The 14536-nt window shown below is 39.3% G+C and overlaps 1 non-coding gene and 1 pseudogene across 1 annotated transcript; one reads left to right on the top strand and one right to left on the bottom strand.

Annotated features, from left to right (window-relative positions):
* The window catches only part of LOC126011795 (eukaryotic translation initiation factor 6-like), a 49940-nt pseudogene extending 37552 nt beyond the window's left edge, over nucleotides 1-12388 (bottom strand).
* Nucleotides 12389-13123: 735 nt separating this feature from the next.
* LOC126013042 (U6 spliceosomal RNA) lies at nucleotides 13124-13230 on the top strand. The gene has a single exon (XR_007497378.1). It is a non-coding gene; the product is annotated as a U6 spliceosomal RNA (small nuclear RNA).
* Nucleotides 13231-14536: the final 1306 nt, after the last annotated feature.

Raw genomic sequence — 14536 nt, 5'->3', positions numbered from 1 at the left:
TAAATATTTTAGGGGATTATTATGTTACCCTGATTGGTGATTGTGCCCCACCCTAGGATGGTACCTGATTCTGCTTCCACCATTGGGTGGTATCTGATCCCACCATTGGGTGGTACCTGATTCTGGGGGATAAAATCAAGGGTCTGTGGAAGACGAGAGGCTTTTGGCTGGAACTTATGCTGAGTCTTTGGACTTCAGTCTTGTCCACCGAATAAAGCTAATATTTCCACAAGCCTGACTGTCTGCGAGCTGTTTACCTACCGTTTCACCTCAGAACCATCGGCTGGACAGGGTGGCAGATGCGTGCTCCTAGCTGGAGGGGAATGACCTCATTCTCCATCCCTCCATCATTCAACCTCTTCAGGGGCTGACTTGCAACAGTGACAAAACTCAATAAAATAAATGCTTCGCCTAGAATAGTGCACCCAGCAAGACTCACTTTTAGGTTTGAAGGAGGTATACATGGCTTCATGGATAAACAACAAATCAGAAACTTTGCAGAATCAAAACCAGCCTTAATGGGCCTGGAGAGATAGCACAGCAGTGTTTGCCTTGCAAGCAGCCAATCCAGGACCAAAAATGGTTGGTTCAAATCCCGGTGTCCCATATGGTCCCTGTGCCTCACAGGAGCTATTTCTGAGCAGACAGCCAGGAGTAACCCCTGACCACCACCGGGTGTGACCCAAAAACCAAAAACCAAAAACAAAACAAAACAAAACAAACCAAAAAAACCTAGCCTTAAAAGAAAAACTGAAAGGTTTACTTTAAGACAACACTGGTCAACAGACACACCAAGCCTCTACATAGAGATGACATTGCATACCATGACAATTATCTCTCTCAGTGTCAATGGACTAAATGCACCCGTTAAGAGACACAGAGTGGTCAAATGAATCAAAAAAATTAATCTATCTTTCTGCTGCCTACAAGGGAGCAGAACACTCAGAACAAACCTGAATACTCAGAACATAGACTCAAAATTAAAGGCTGGAGGAAAATCATCCAAGCAAACAACACCTTTAAAAGAGCTGGAGTGTTGGGGTTGGAGAGACAGCATGGAGGTAAGCATTTTTGCCTTGCATGCAAAAGGTTGGCAGTTCAAATCCCAGCATCCCATATGGTCCCCTGAGCCTGCCAGGTGTGATTTCTGAGCATAAATCCAGGAGTAACCCCTGAACATTGCCACGTGTGACCCAAAAACCCAAAAAAAAAAAAAAAAGCTAGAGTGGCCATACTAATATCAGATGACATAGACTTTAGACTCAGAAAATTCATAAGGGACATTTTGTATTAATCAAGGGATATGTACAACAGGAAGAAATTACACTTCTAAACATATATGCACCCAATGAGGAACCAGCAAAGTATTTAATACAATTGTTGACAAATCTTAAAAAAGATATCAATAACAACACAAAAATTGTGGGAGACCTCAACACTACCCTGTTACCCCTTGATAGTTCAACCAGACTGAAACCCAACAAAAATATACTAGCTCTGAAAAGGAAAATGGAAGAAAGTGGACTAGTATATATATAGAGAGAGCACTCCATCTTCAAAAAACCTGAATACACATTCTCCAATTCATATGAGTCATTCTCCAGGATAGACTACATGCTAGCCCATAAAGCATATCTCCATAAAAACAAGAGGATAGAAATAGTTCAGGCTAGGGGCCAGGAAGGTGGCGCTAGAGGTAAGGTGTCTGCCTTGCAAGCGCTAGCATAGGACAGACTGCAGTTCGATCCCCCGGTGTCCCATATGGTCCCCCCAAGCCAGGAGCGATTTCTGAGCGCATAGCCAGGAGTAACCCCTAAGCGTCAAATGGGTGTGGCCCAAAAACCAAAAAAAAAAAAAAAAAGAAATAGTTCAGACTACCTTTGCTGATCACAAAGTACTGAAATTACATGTAAACTACAAAGGGATACAGAAGAAGAACTTTAACACCTGGAAATTAAACAGCTTACTACTAAACAACAAATGAGTCAAAATAAAATCAAAGAGGAAATTAAAACTTTCCTGAAAACAAATGACAATAAAGACACAAACTATCAGAATCTATGGGACATTACAAAAGAAGTACTGAGAGGAAAATTTATAGCTTTGCAAACACACATCAGGAAGGAAGAAGGGGCCTACATGAATAGCTTAATGACACAGCTTATAAAATTAGAAAATAATCAACAAATGGAACCAAAAACAGGCAGGCAGAAGGAAATAACAAAGCTTGGAGAAGAAATCAATGAAGTGGAAATCCAGAAAACAATCTGAAAGATCAAAGAAAGCAAAAGTTGGTTCTTTGAAAAAAAAAAAACAAGATTGATAAACCTTTGGCAAAACTCACAAAGTTATCAAGAAAGAGAAACTTGATTAACAGGATTAGAAATGAAAAGGGCAAAATAACTACAAATATTGCAGAGATTCAAAGGGTAATCAGAGACTACTTTGAGAAACTCTATGCCACAAAATATGAGAATCTGGCAGAAATGGACAAATTCTTGGATTCTTATAACCTCCCATGGTTAAATAAGTATGAGGTAACATACCTAAACAGCCCCATCACTATTGAGGAAATTAAAATGGTGATCAAAAATTTTCCCAAAAACAAAAGCCTAGGCCCAGACGGATTCACTAATGAATTCTTTCAAACCTTTCAAGAGGAACTTCTATCAATCTTTTTCAGGCTCTTTCATAAAATTAAAGAAACATGAACACTTCCAAATCATTTCTATGACACTAACATCACCTTGATACCAAAACCAGACAGAGATGCTGCCAAAAAAGAAAAAAAAAATACTGACCAATATCCCTGATAAACACAGATGCAAAGATCCTCAACAAAATTCTGGCAAATAGCTTCGGGCCTGGGAGGGCCTTCCTCCCTTCCTGGAGCAGGATTTTCAGCTGGCACGGGCTGGCTCCTGGCAGACCTCCGTACATGCCAGGGGCCTCTTGGCCTGGTCTAGGGTAGGGGGGCCCGGACCTGGGTCACCCGACCCCCCTCTCCCCCTTTCCTCCGGATCTCCAGGTGGGTTCTTGGGAGGACCTGATGGGGCACCCTGGGTTTTCCCCACTCCCAGGCCAGCTCCAGAGATTGGCTTAGGGGGTGGAGTTTGATCTGGGGGGTGGCAGATAGCTATTCAGTTATACTCAGGCTTTCAGTGGCAATTTCATACCAGTCTACATGTTGCAAACCTGGCACAGGCTTCAGAAGAATGGGCATCCTCCATTCACGCCGGAACCAGGCAAGCTATCTATGAAACATCCAAGGTCTTTTATAGCAACAGCTGGAAGTAGTCCTCTACCAGGAAAGACACTACCAAGGGTCTGACATCGACCTCCTAAAAAGAGACTTCCGTTTACACTGAGAAGACTTGACAACAACAATGACCTGCTCTACAGGACATGGTTCTCTCTAGTGCCCCTTAAGTGTGAGGTGAAATGAGAGGATGCTCTGCACCATCCTGACTGCAATATGGGATATGCAGACTCCAGGATCTTTAATACAGAAGCATGATACCAACAACAGAGACTATGTGAGGAATGGAAGTGTATTGCCACTACAGACGATGACTTGGATTGGACAAACTAGTTTGCCTGGAGCCTAGAGTCAGTACTGTGCCAGGAAACGTCAGGGGTAGGGTCTCCTTGTATTTAGACCATAATTTTTCTTTCCATGTTCCTTATATTTTGGTGGGCCTATGCAAACAAATGCCACTCTAACACCATTTTTTACTATGTTCCCTTGACTCCAATCCTTAAGAAAAACAACCCACTAAAACTTTTGAGGTTAACTTAAACTAGTAAGCATGTGCATGGAACTAGATAAATGTACTTTGCCCTCAATGTTTAAGGAGTTACATAAGTCTAATGTCTTTAGATTATATTGTGTGCTGCTAAGAAATAGTATGTACTATAACTGGGGATTGGATGGACAAAGTAATTTTATTGTACATGGGTTCAGTTTTGTTTTTCTTAATGTTCTTTGGCTGAAAGTTCAAGGCTGGGATATCTTCGATGGGACTACTGAGAATTCTGTTTATGGGTGATAGTGCTTCCACTGTAACTTTACCCTGTCCTCTTTCTTTGCATCTTTGTTGTCATAATTAAAATAAAAAAATTTAAAAAAATAAAGTAACAAAAAAAATTTTTGGCAAATAGAATTCAATGCCTCAAGAAGGCCATTCACCACGACCAAGTTGGTTTCATCCCAGGAATGCAAGAATGGTTTAACATCCATAAATCAATCAAAATAATACACCATATCAACAAAAAGAAAAACGAAAATCATATGATCATATCAATAGATGCAGAAAAAGCATTCGATAAGGTCCAACACCCATTCTTGATAAAAAAAAACCCTCATCAAGATGGGAATGAAAGAAACGTTTTTCAATATAGTCAAGGCCATCTACCACAAGCCAATGGCAATTATTATTATTAATGGAGATAAGCTAAAAGCCTTTCCCCTAAAATCTGGTACAAGACAAGGCTGCCCTCTCTCACCACTCCTATTCAACATAGTACTGGAAGTACTTGCCATAGCGATTAGGCAAGAAAAAGATATCAAGGGCATCCAGATAGATAAGGAAGAAGCCAAGCTCTCACTGTTTGCAGATGACATGATAATATATTTAGAAAATCTCAAAGACTCTGCCAAAAAGTTTCTAGATACCATAAATTTATATAGAGAAATGACAGGCTACAAAATTAACATGCAAAAGTCAATGGCCTTCTTATACACTAATAATGATAGAAAAGAAATGGACATTAGGGCCCGGAGAGATAGCACAGCGGCGTTTGCCTTGCAAAGCAGCTGATCCTGGACCAAAGGTGGTTGGTTCGAATCCTGGTGTCCCATATGGTCCCCCGTGCCTGCCAGGAGCTATTTCTGAGCAGACAGCCAGGAGTAACCCCTGAGCAATGCCGGGTGTGCACCTCCCCAAAAAGAAAGAAAACAATTCCATTCATATTCCATTCAAACTCAAACATCTTGGGGTCAACTTGACTAAAAAGATGAAGGACCTATACAAAGAATACTACAAAACCCTACTTCAAGATATAAGAGAGGACACAAGGAAATAGAGACACATAACCTGCTCATGAATTGGCAGAATTAATATCATTAAAATGGCAATACTCCCCAAGGCATTGTACAGATTTCATGCAATCCCCCTCAAGAAAACCATGACATTTTTCAAAGAAGTAGATCAAGCACTCCTGAAATTCATTTGGAACAAACATCCATGAGTAGCTAAAGCAATCCTTGGTAAAAGGAATATGGGAGGCATTACTTTCCACAATTTTAAACTGTATTACAAAGCAATAGTTATCAAAATAGCATGGTATTGGAATAAAGACAGATCATCTGATTAGTGGAATAGATGTGGATACTCAGAGAATATTCCCCAACATACAATCAACTAATCTTTGATAAAGGGGCAATAAATCCAAAATGGAGCAAGTAAAGCCTCTTCAACAAGTGGTGTTAGCACAACTGGTTATTCACTTGCAAAAAAGTGAATGCAGACCCCATCTAACACCATGCACAAAGATTAAATCCAAATTAAAGACCTTGATAACAGGCCTGTAATCATAAGGTATATAGAACAACACATAGGTATAATACTATATGACATTGAGACTAAAGGTATCTTCAAGGAGAAAACAGCACTTTCCAAACAAATGGAAACAGAGATAAACAGATGGGACTATATTAAAATGAGAAGTTTCTGCACCTCAAAGGAAATAGTGCCTAAGATACAAAAGCCCCGTACAGAATGGGAGAAATTATTCACCCATACACATCAGACAAGGGGCTAATATCTATGATATGCAAGATACTGACAGAACTTGATAAGAAAAAAACATATAACCCCATCAAAAAATGGGGAGAAGAAATAAACAGACACTTCCTCAAAGAAGAAATACAAATGGCCAAAAGACACATGAAAAAATGCTCCACGTCACTAATCATCAGGGAGATGCAAACCAAAACTACAACGAGGTACCATCTCACACCACAGAGACTGGAACACATCACAAAGAACAAGAACAGTACATGCTAGCAGGGATGTGGGGAGAAAGGAATTCTTATTCACTGCTGTTGGGAATACTGTCTAGTCCAGCCTTTATAGAAAATAATGTGGAGATTCCTCAAAAAACTGGAAATTGAGCTCCCATATGATCCAGCTATTCCACTCCTAGGAACACAAAAATACAATTGAAAAATCCCTTTCTCACACCTATATTCATTGCAGCACTATTTACAATAGTCAGACTCTGGAAACAACCAAGATGCCCTTCAACAGATGAATGGCTAAAGAAACTGTGGTACATATACACAATGTAGTATTATGCAGCCATCAGGAGAGATGAAGTCATGAAATTTTCCAATATGTGATGTACATGGAATCTATTACATCAAGAGAAATAAGTCAGACACAGAACAGTCTCACTCATCTATGGGTTTTAAGAAAAATTAAAGACATTACTGTAATAAGACCAGAGACAATAGAGTTAAGGGCTGGAAGGGCTGAAAGGACCGGCTCACAATTTGAAGCTCACCACAAAGAGTGGTGAACTCTGTTAGGGAAACAACTACACTAACAACTAACATGACAATGCTAAAGAATGAGAGAAGTAGAATGCCTGTCACAAATACAGGCAGGGGTTGGGAAGGAGGGTATTGCTGATGGGAATGTGGCACTGGTAATGGGAGGTGTTCTGTTTATAACTGAAACCCAACTACAAAAATGCTTGTAATCATGGTGCTTAAATAAAATATTTATAAAAAGCAAAAAAAAAAAAAAAACCAAACACAAAAAACTGAGTGTTATTCTTTGAGTATTAATAAAAGAAAGCAGTGATCCAGAAACAAATAGAATACCTGTCAAAAATTAAAAAAGGGTACATAGAGTTACAAATAGAGTATGTAAATTCTTTTATAATAACATATTCATTTAAGCACTATGATTACAAAGATGTTTGCAGTTTGGTTTCAGTTATAAATTCTAAGACAATATTATAAAGGACAGAGAGATAGTACAGCCTTGCATACAGCCAACCCAATTTGATCTTCAACACCCCACATATTCTCTCAAGCACCATCAGGAGTGATACCTCAGTGCAGAGTCAAGTAATCTCTGATCATCACCAGATTTGACCCCCCCCAATTTAAAAATTGGTGTAAGACTTCCCTCAAAAATCTGGGATTTGGAATAACTCTAATGATTGGTGTCAGTTATGGGTTAAAATTCCACCTCCAGCCTCAGCAACTTAAATTCTCTGAGCCATAGTTTACTGTGTGGATAGGAATATTGATAGCTATCCTAAATATAATCAATAAGGAAAATTAAGGAGATGACATTTGTGACAAGACCTAGCATATGGTCTTGCAGACAATAAAAGTGCTCCCTGCTGCAAAAAGATACACTGGAAAAGGGATGAAATATTTGAAAGAAGCAGAGCCTCAACTACCCTTGGCTCCAGAGAACAAGGAGAAGGAAAAAAAAAAAAAAGAAAGAAATGGGGAGGGGGAAGAGAGACAGAAGCAGAGGGAGTGAGGTCAAAGGGATGCGAGTACATCAGTGATGTAAAAGAGTGGAGTGACAAAATATTCAAACCACAGTCAACAACACTTCATCTGTAAGGGTGGCAGGTCAGAGTGGGGTATCGAGAAAGAGGGAAACCTGGGAATATTGGTGGAGGGAGGTTGACACTGATAATGGATTTAGTTGTTTGTCTAAAACACAGCCATGAATGACTTTGTAAATCACAGCACTTGAATAAATTTTTCAAAAGAGAAGACATGTATACTGTATACCATGTATACTATATACATGGTGTTTTTTCCTTTGTTGGGGCTGAGAGGATATAAGTGCTGCCCTTTCTGAGAAACTTGGGTTATTTGTCTCTGTTCCTCATACTTGTTGTATGAATGACTTTTTTTATTAAATAATTTCTTTACTAAACACCGTGATTACAAACATAATTGTAGTTGGGTTTCACTCATAACAAGAACACTCCCCACCTTTTTTTTTCTGTGTTCTTCTTTCACCGGAAATCAGGAAGCAGTCACAGGTGTCACTTTCTAAAGAGTCCCCTTTAGCCCAAAGACAGGAGGAATTCGACCCATCCTTGTGGGCGAAGGCAAGCCAACCTGAGGTTAGGCACTTGAGAGCTGTTTCTGCTATGTTCTTTGATTGTCACCAGGGATCTATGAATGATTTTGAGTTTCGTTTTTCATGCCACTTTGAAGTTTTTCTTTGGGAGAATTTTGTTTGTATTTTTAGTCACATAAATTCCCCTCTCAGTCCTTTCAGTCCTCCATGGAATAATCCCCCACTTTGACATCATTGCCTGCTCTCTCAGGCCACCTTTGTTTGACTGAATTGTACTGACTCTACAGGCAAACTGGAAAAGACTTCTAGATGGCACATTCTTTCTAGATCTTCTAGTGGCTGAATTTCCTTCACTACATCTTCCAGTGAGGTCTTGTCAAGATTTTTGTATGAGTAATTGATGTCTCGTAAAGAAGCCAGGAAATCTGAGGTATAATCCAGTCTAATATTTTTTTGATAAATAACCTTATTTAAGCACCCTGATTACAAGCATATTTGTAGTTGGTTTTAGTCATATATATAAAAAGAAGACACATTTGACCAGTGCAATGTTCCCATTACCAATGCCTTCCAACTCCCTCCACTACTACCCCTTTCCTGTATTCAAGACAAGCATTCTATTTACTCACTACCATTGCCATCATAGTTGTCAGTGTAGTTATTTTTCTAATTGAACTCACCACTCTTTATGGTATTGTGGGCCTGACCTTCCAGCTCTCATGTCTATTTTCTCTGGGTATTATTACAATAATGTCTTTTATTTTTCTTAAAAATCCATGGATGAGTGAGACTATTCTGTCTCTATCTCTCCCTCTAACGTATTTCACTCAGCAAAATAGTTTCTATGTCCATCCATGTATAGGAAAATTTTACGACTTCATTTTTCTGATGGCTGCATAGTATTCCATTGTGTATATGTACCACAGTTTCTTTAGCCAGTCATCTGTTGTTGAGCATTTGGGTTATTTCCAGATTTTGACTATTGTAAGTAAGTGATGCAATGAATATAGGTATGCAGAAGGCATTAAGAAAATGTCTCTTTTCTTAATTTTTATGTCATCCCTTCTTCAGAGCTGCTCACCAAAGTCTGGTCCTCACCAACGCCTGGTTCCAGCATTCTTGAACATTGTTTTTGTGTTCAGAATCTACTGATATGTTCAACCTGAAGCTAAAAGTTGTTTTAGGAGCATGCACATGCGTGTGTGTGTATGTGTGTGTGTGTGTGTGTGTGTGTGTGTGTGTGTGTGTGTGTGTGTAGTGTTAAACTACAGAGAAGAGGGGTGTGGTATGAACTTTCTGCCTGAAAAGATAAAATTGATGCTATTGTGGATCTTCCTATTCTTTAAAATTCCTGGTTCATACCTGGTAGGGATAGGGCTTAGAAATGAAATAAAGTATAATCCTTTGCCCTTGGAAGTGAAAAGTGGTAATTGTTTTCTATATAGAAGTGTCTATGATGGTCATGTTACATCTGCTAAGAAAACACCAAGTTATGTGGTTCTCTACTACTCTTATTGCCATATATAATTTATTTCTGTGTTGTTAGTGAAACAACAGAGAAACTCCTAAACCATGTGGCTTTATTTATTTCTTTTTTGGGCATTAGTCATTAAATTGAACATGCTGTCTGTTGCAAGTCAGCCCCTGAGGGCAGAATGCTAGGTCACACCCTAGGGTAGGGCACAATCACCGATCAGGGTGAGGTCAGTAACATAATAATCCCCTAAAATATTTACATACACAACAGCTGCCAACATTGTCTTGTATTTGCCATGCATGTGTTAATAGCTGTTTTTATAGAATATGAATAAAATCCAACTTAGTCCCAGATACATTATATGCTAGGTAATAATATGGAAAAAGAAATACTAGAACAACTATTTAAAAAAAAAAAGTAAACCATAGAAGGGGCCAGAGAGATAGTATCATGGGTATGGCACTTGCCTTGCATGTGTTTAACCTGGATTTGATCCCTGAAACCCAATGTAGTTTCCCAAGACATCTAGGAATAATTTTTTAGAACAGATTAAAAAGTAATCCCTGAGCATTGTATAGCTGCCAAAACAAAATAAAATTAATGATAAAACATATGGAAGACCATAATTTTTTCACTTTGTCATAAATATAGGCTTGATTTTTCTCATTCAGGTCATTAACATTTGTTTACGTGCCTATTATTTTATTTTATTTTACTTTTTTGGGCCACATCTGGTGACACTCAGGGATTACTCCTGGCTATGCATTCAGAAATCACTCCTGGTTTGGGGGACCATATGGAATGCCGAAGGATTGAATCCTGGTCTGTCCTAGGTCAGCCGCACGCAAGGCAAACGGCCTACCACTGCACCACTGAATTACAAATGCACTAATGTCCCTCTAGCAAATGTAAATGTCCTTGAAGGCAGGGATTGAGCCTTTGAATCAACAAGAAGCCAGCTCTGTGCTGTCCAGAGAGTAAAGGCTTCATGGACAAGTGATGGCTAAGGAGCAATCACCATCTGTATTCCAATCCACACACCTTCATGGCCTGTTTAGTCTCCTTAGTGGTACAAACCGTTGTGTTTTCAACTATGAGTTTCTTGATACAAGAATACTAATATGAAATAAATGAATCTCTTAGTGAATACTGAAATGGCATTCATCATTATAAACAACAAAAGTAAGCTATTTTATCTCTTAACAATGTCACTGAAGAGATTGGGGATTGGAAAGATAGTCCCAGCCAGAGGTAAGGCACTTGACTTGCATCCCTGCACTTTATACGGTATCCCAAGCATTGTTGTGGATCGCATCTTCTCTCCCAGCAATTTATATTCTTTAATTAACATAGCCCAAGCCCTATAGAATGATTAGAGTCATATAATGCTGTGGTGCAGTGGGGTGACAGCTTTGGAAAGACACACAAAAAGACCCTGTTGTTACTAAGGAATTGGCTAGCTGCTGAATGGGTTCTCGAATTACTATATATAAAATTAGCATATAAAACTCCAGGTGTTGGAGCCGGAGAGATAGTAAGGCACTAAAAAGAGCAGACCCAGGTTCATTGCATAAAAATGCATGGAACAGAGTCAGGTTCAATCCATGGCTCAGTCAGGTTCAAACCACATATAAATCCCCCTCCCCCCAAGTTCTAGCAGGAGTGATTCCTGAGAAGAGCTCTGATCATTGCTGGGTGTGGACCCAAAACAAACAAAAACAAATAATACCCTCCAAACCTTCAGATGTTTATGAAGTCATACTTATTTATTTAACAGCTTTAATTTGAGAGTAGGGATTGGGCTCTTCTTAGTACTTACTCCTAGCTCTGTATACAGGGAATACTCCTGGCAGTGCTCAGGGGACCACACACAGTGCTGGAAATAAACCAGGGTTAGTCAGTGCAAGTAAAATATAAGTGCCCTACCTATTGTATTTTTCATTGACCCCCTAAATTCTTTCTCTTAAAAATTTATCTTTTGATACAGTTTCCTATATTTTTTTCATATTCGTATCTTATAAGGATGAGCCTTATATACAGTTTTGTATTTTATACCTTGTTTTCTGTATATTCTCATCCAATTAGCTTTCATGCATAATTCTATCTATGCAAATACATAGTCCTAGCAGCTGAAAAATATCTCATTGGGTAATTTCATTGGGCAATTTCAATATTACCTATACAAGAATTTGTATTTGTCTCCATATTTAATTTTAAGAATATATTTTCTAAAGTGCCTTCTTACTCGTTTTAGTTAAGAGAAGATAGCCAGAGTAATATTTGAAGGCTTTTTAGTTCTTGCAAAAATTACCAAGCTGCTTTTCAAAGTTGTTTTATCAATGTATAATATCACTACCTACAATTTCTTTTTATAATTTCATGAATATCTTTAATATATTGATAACAGGATGAACACCATTTGTTTGATAGTATATATGTTGCCCTCTCCAAAGATTCCCCAAATACAAATGGAATTCAATATGATATGTTTATTTATCAATATCAATAGAGAGAAAAAAGGTAGAAAATATGACATAGGACAATTGAATAGCTTATACGCATATATGTTCAAGATGTGAGGGGTATAGAGTGGAGAATTAGGGCTTCGTGTACCTAATACATGATTAATCTTTTGTCTGAAAAAAGAAACTGGGGATGATGAGTGGATGAATTTAACTTTTCTACCATTGCGTGCAAGATTTCAAACTCTTTGTCACACACTCTGTTCTTTGGTAGTGAAGTCAATGGGCGAACGTTTGCTCGCAAATGACAGGTGGCAAAACCCCATTTCTGCCTAATTCAACATCATTTTCCCAGGACCTATTCATTTAGACTTTTGTTTTAAATATGTGGATTTTCTCTTGGCAATACCATAATGTCTTTTTTCCTTCTCATTTTTTTCTCTTTGCTGAAATCATGATGAACACAAATGTAATGGACATAGTATTCCTTCATTTATGACTCTTTTATTCTATTAATTCTAAACTGCTGCTCTGACTGAAGGAGACTGTGCTACAAAATAAATGGAATTTTACAGACAATGTTTTATACATAATAGTTTTAAGAGGCTTCATGTATGCAGGAGACAAATTAAGTGTCTCATCTAATATGTTGACAACATCTGTTACACTAAGTTGCCATTAATGGTTACACCAGGATCTCCTTTGTGGCTGATTTTTATCCAGCTGAACCTAACCATGAAAGGTGCCAGCAAAGACACATTTTGCTGTCAGTTCAGAATTAATTCAGAAAATGGTACACAAAACTAAAACGAAAGTAAAATCATTACTACAGGCAGCTTAAATCTACACACAACGAACTGATCACCTTCATTCAATGTTTTATCAGATGATCCAAAATTTTCAGATTGTTGATATAGAAGATTCCATACACCAAAAATATACAGCTCACCATAGTCACCTGTTAAGGAACCAATACTGATCTCTGGGCTCTAAGTTTTCACTCCAAAGCTCAGATAACATTTTCTTTTGTGTCCACAGATTTATTAAGAATAAAAACCCTAGTGCTCGCTTCGGCAGCACATATACTAAAATTGGAACGTTACAGAGAAGATTAGCATGGCCCCTGCGCAAGGATGACGCACAAATTCTTGAAGCGTTCCATATCTAAAAAAAAAAAAAAAAAAAAAAAAAACAAAGAAGAATAAAAACCCAGGGGCCAGAGGGATGGCACAGCAGTGGGGCGTTTTTCTTACATGTGGCCGACCTGGGAGGGACCAGTTCGATTCCTGGATCCCATATGATCCCCCAGCCTGCCAGGGGCGATTTATGAGCACAGAGCCAGGAGTGACCCTTGAGCTGCCAGGTATGGCCCAAAATACAATCAATCAATCAATAATAAATAAAGCTTAAAAACTGAGTAAAAACCCATAGCCAGGGGCTGGAGCGGTGGTACAGAGCGGTAAGTTGTCTACCTTGCTGGCGCTAGCCTAGGATGGATCGAGGCTCGATGCCCCAGCATCCCATATGGTCCCAAAAGCCAAGAGCGATTTCTGAGCCCATAGCCAGGAGTAACACCTGAGTGTCACCGGGTGTGGCCCCCCCCAAACAAAACAAAACAAAACAAAACCCCACAGCCAGATAGATAAAACAGTGGTTAAGGTGCTTACCTTACATGCAGTCAACCCTGGTTCCATCTCTGGCATCCCATATAATCCCCCAAGGAGTGATTTTTTTTTTTTTTTTGGTTTTTGGGCCACACCCGGTAATGCTCAGGGGTTACTCCTGGCTATGTGCTCAGAAGTTGCTCCTGGCTTGGGGGACCATATGGGACACCGGGGGATCGAACCGCGGTCCGTCCAAGGCTAGCGCAGGCAAGGCAGGCACCTTACCTTTAGCGCCACCGACGGGCCCCAAGGAGTGATTCTTAAGCACAAAGTCAGAAGTAAGCCCTGAGCATCACCAGGTATGACCCCTAACAAAATTAAACAAACCAAATTATTTTTAATAGACAGATTCTTTAATTGGATTACCATGAGATACAGTTACAAAGTTGTTCATGATTAAGTTTCAGTCATAAGATGTCCAACATTCTTCATCAGTGCACATTTCCCACCACCAATGACCAATGTACTCAGTTTTCCTCCTGCCCCCTGCTCCCTGTCTCCTGCCTGCCTATGTGGCAGACATTTCTCTCTCTCTCTCTCTCTCTCTCTCTCTCTCTCTCTCTCTCTCTCTCTCTGTCTGTCTCTCTCTTTCTCTCTCGCTCTCTCTCTCTCCCTCCTCTCTCTCTCTCCCTCTCCTCTCTTTCTCTCTCTCTCTCCTCACCCTCTCCTTTTATATCCTTTTAGACATAATGTTTCACAATATTCTTACTGAAGGGGTGTGTCCGACTCTTATGTTTTGTTTTGGGGCCACACCTGGCAGTACTCAAGGCTCAGGATGGAAGTCCTTAGGGGACCAACCATATGTGCTGT

Source organism: Suncus etruscus, chromosome 6, assembly GCF_024139225.1.
Source record: "Suncus etruscus isolate mSunEtr1 chromosome 6, mSunEtr1.pri.cur, whole genome shotgun sequence".
Taxonomy (NCBI): domain Eukaryota; kingdom Metazoa; phylum Chordata; class Mammalia; order Eulipotyphla; family Soricidae; genus Suncus; species Suncus etruscus.
The sequence above is the reverse complement of the archived record's forward strand: the minus strand, read 5'-3'. Positions and strand labels throughout refer to the sequence as shown.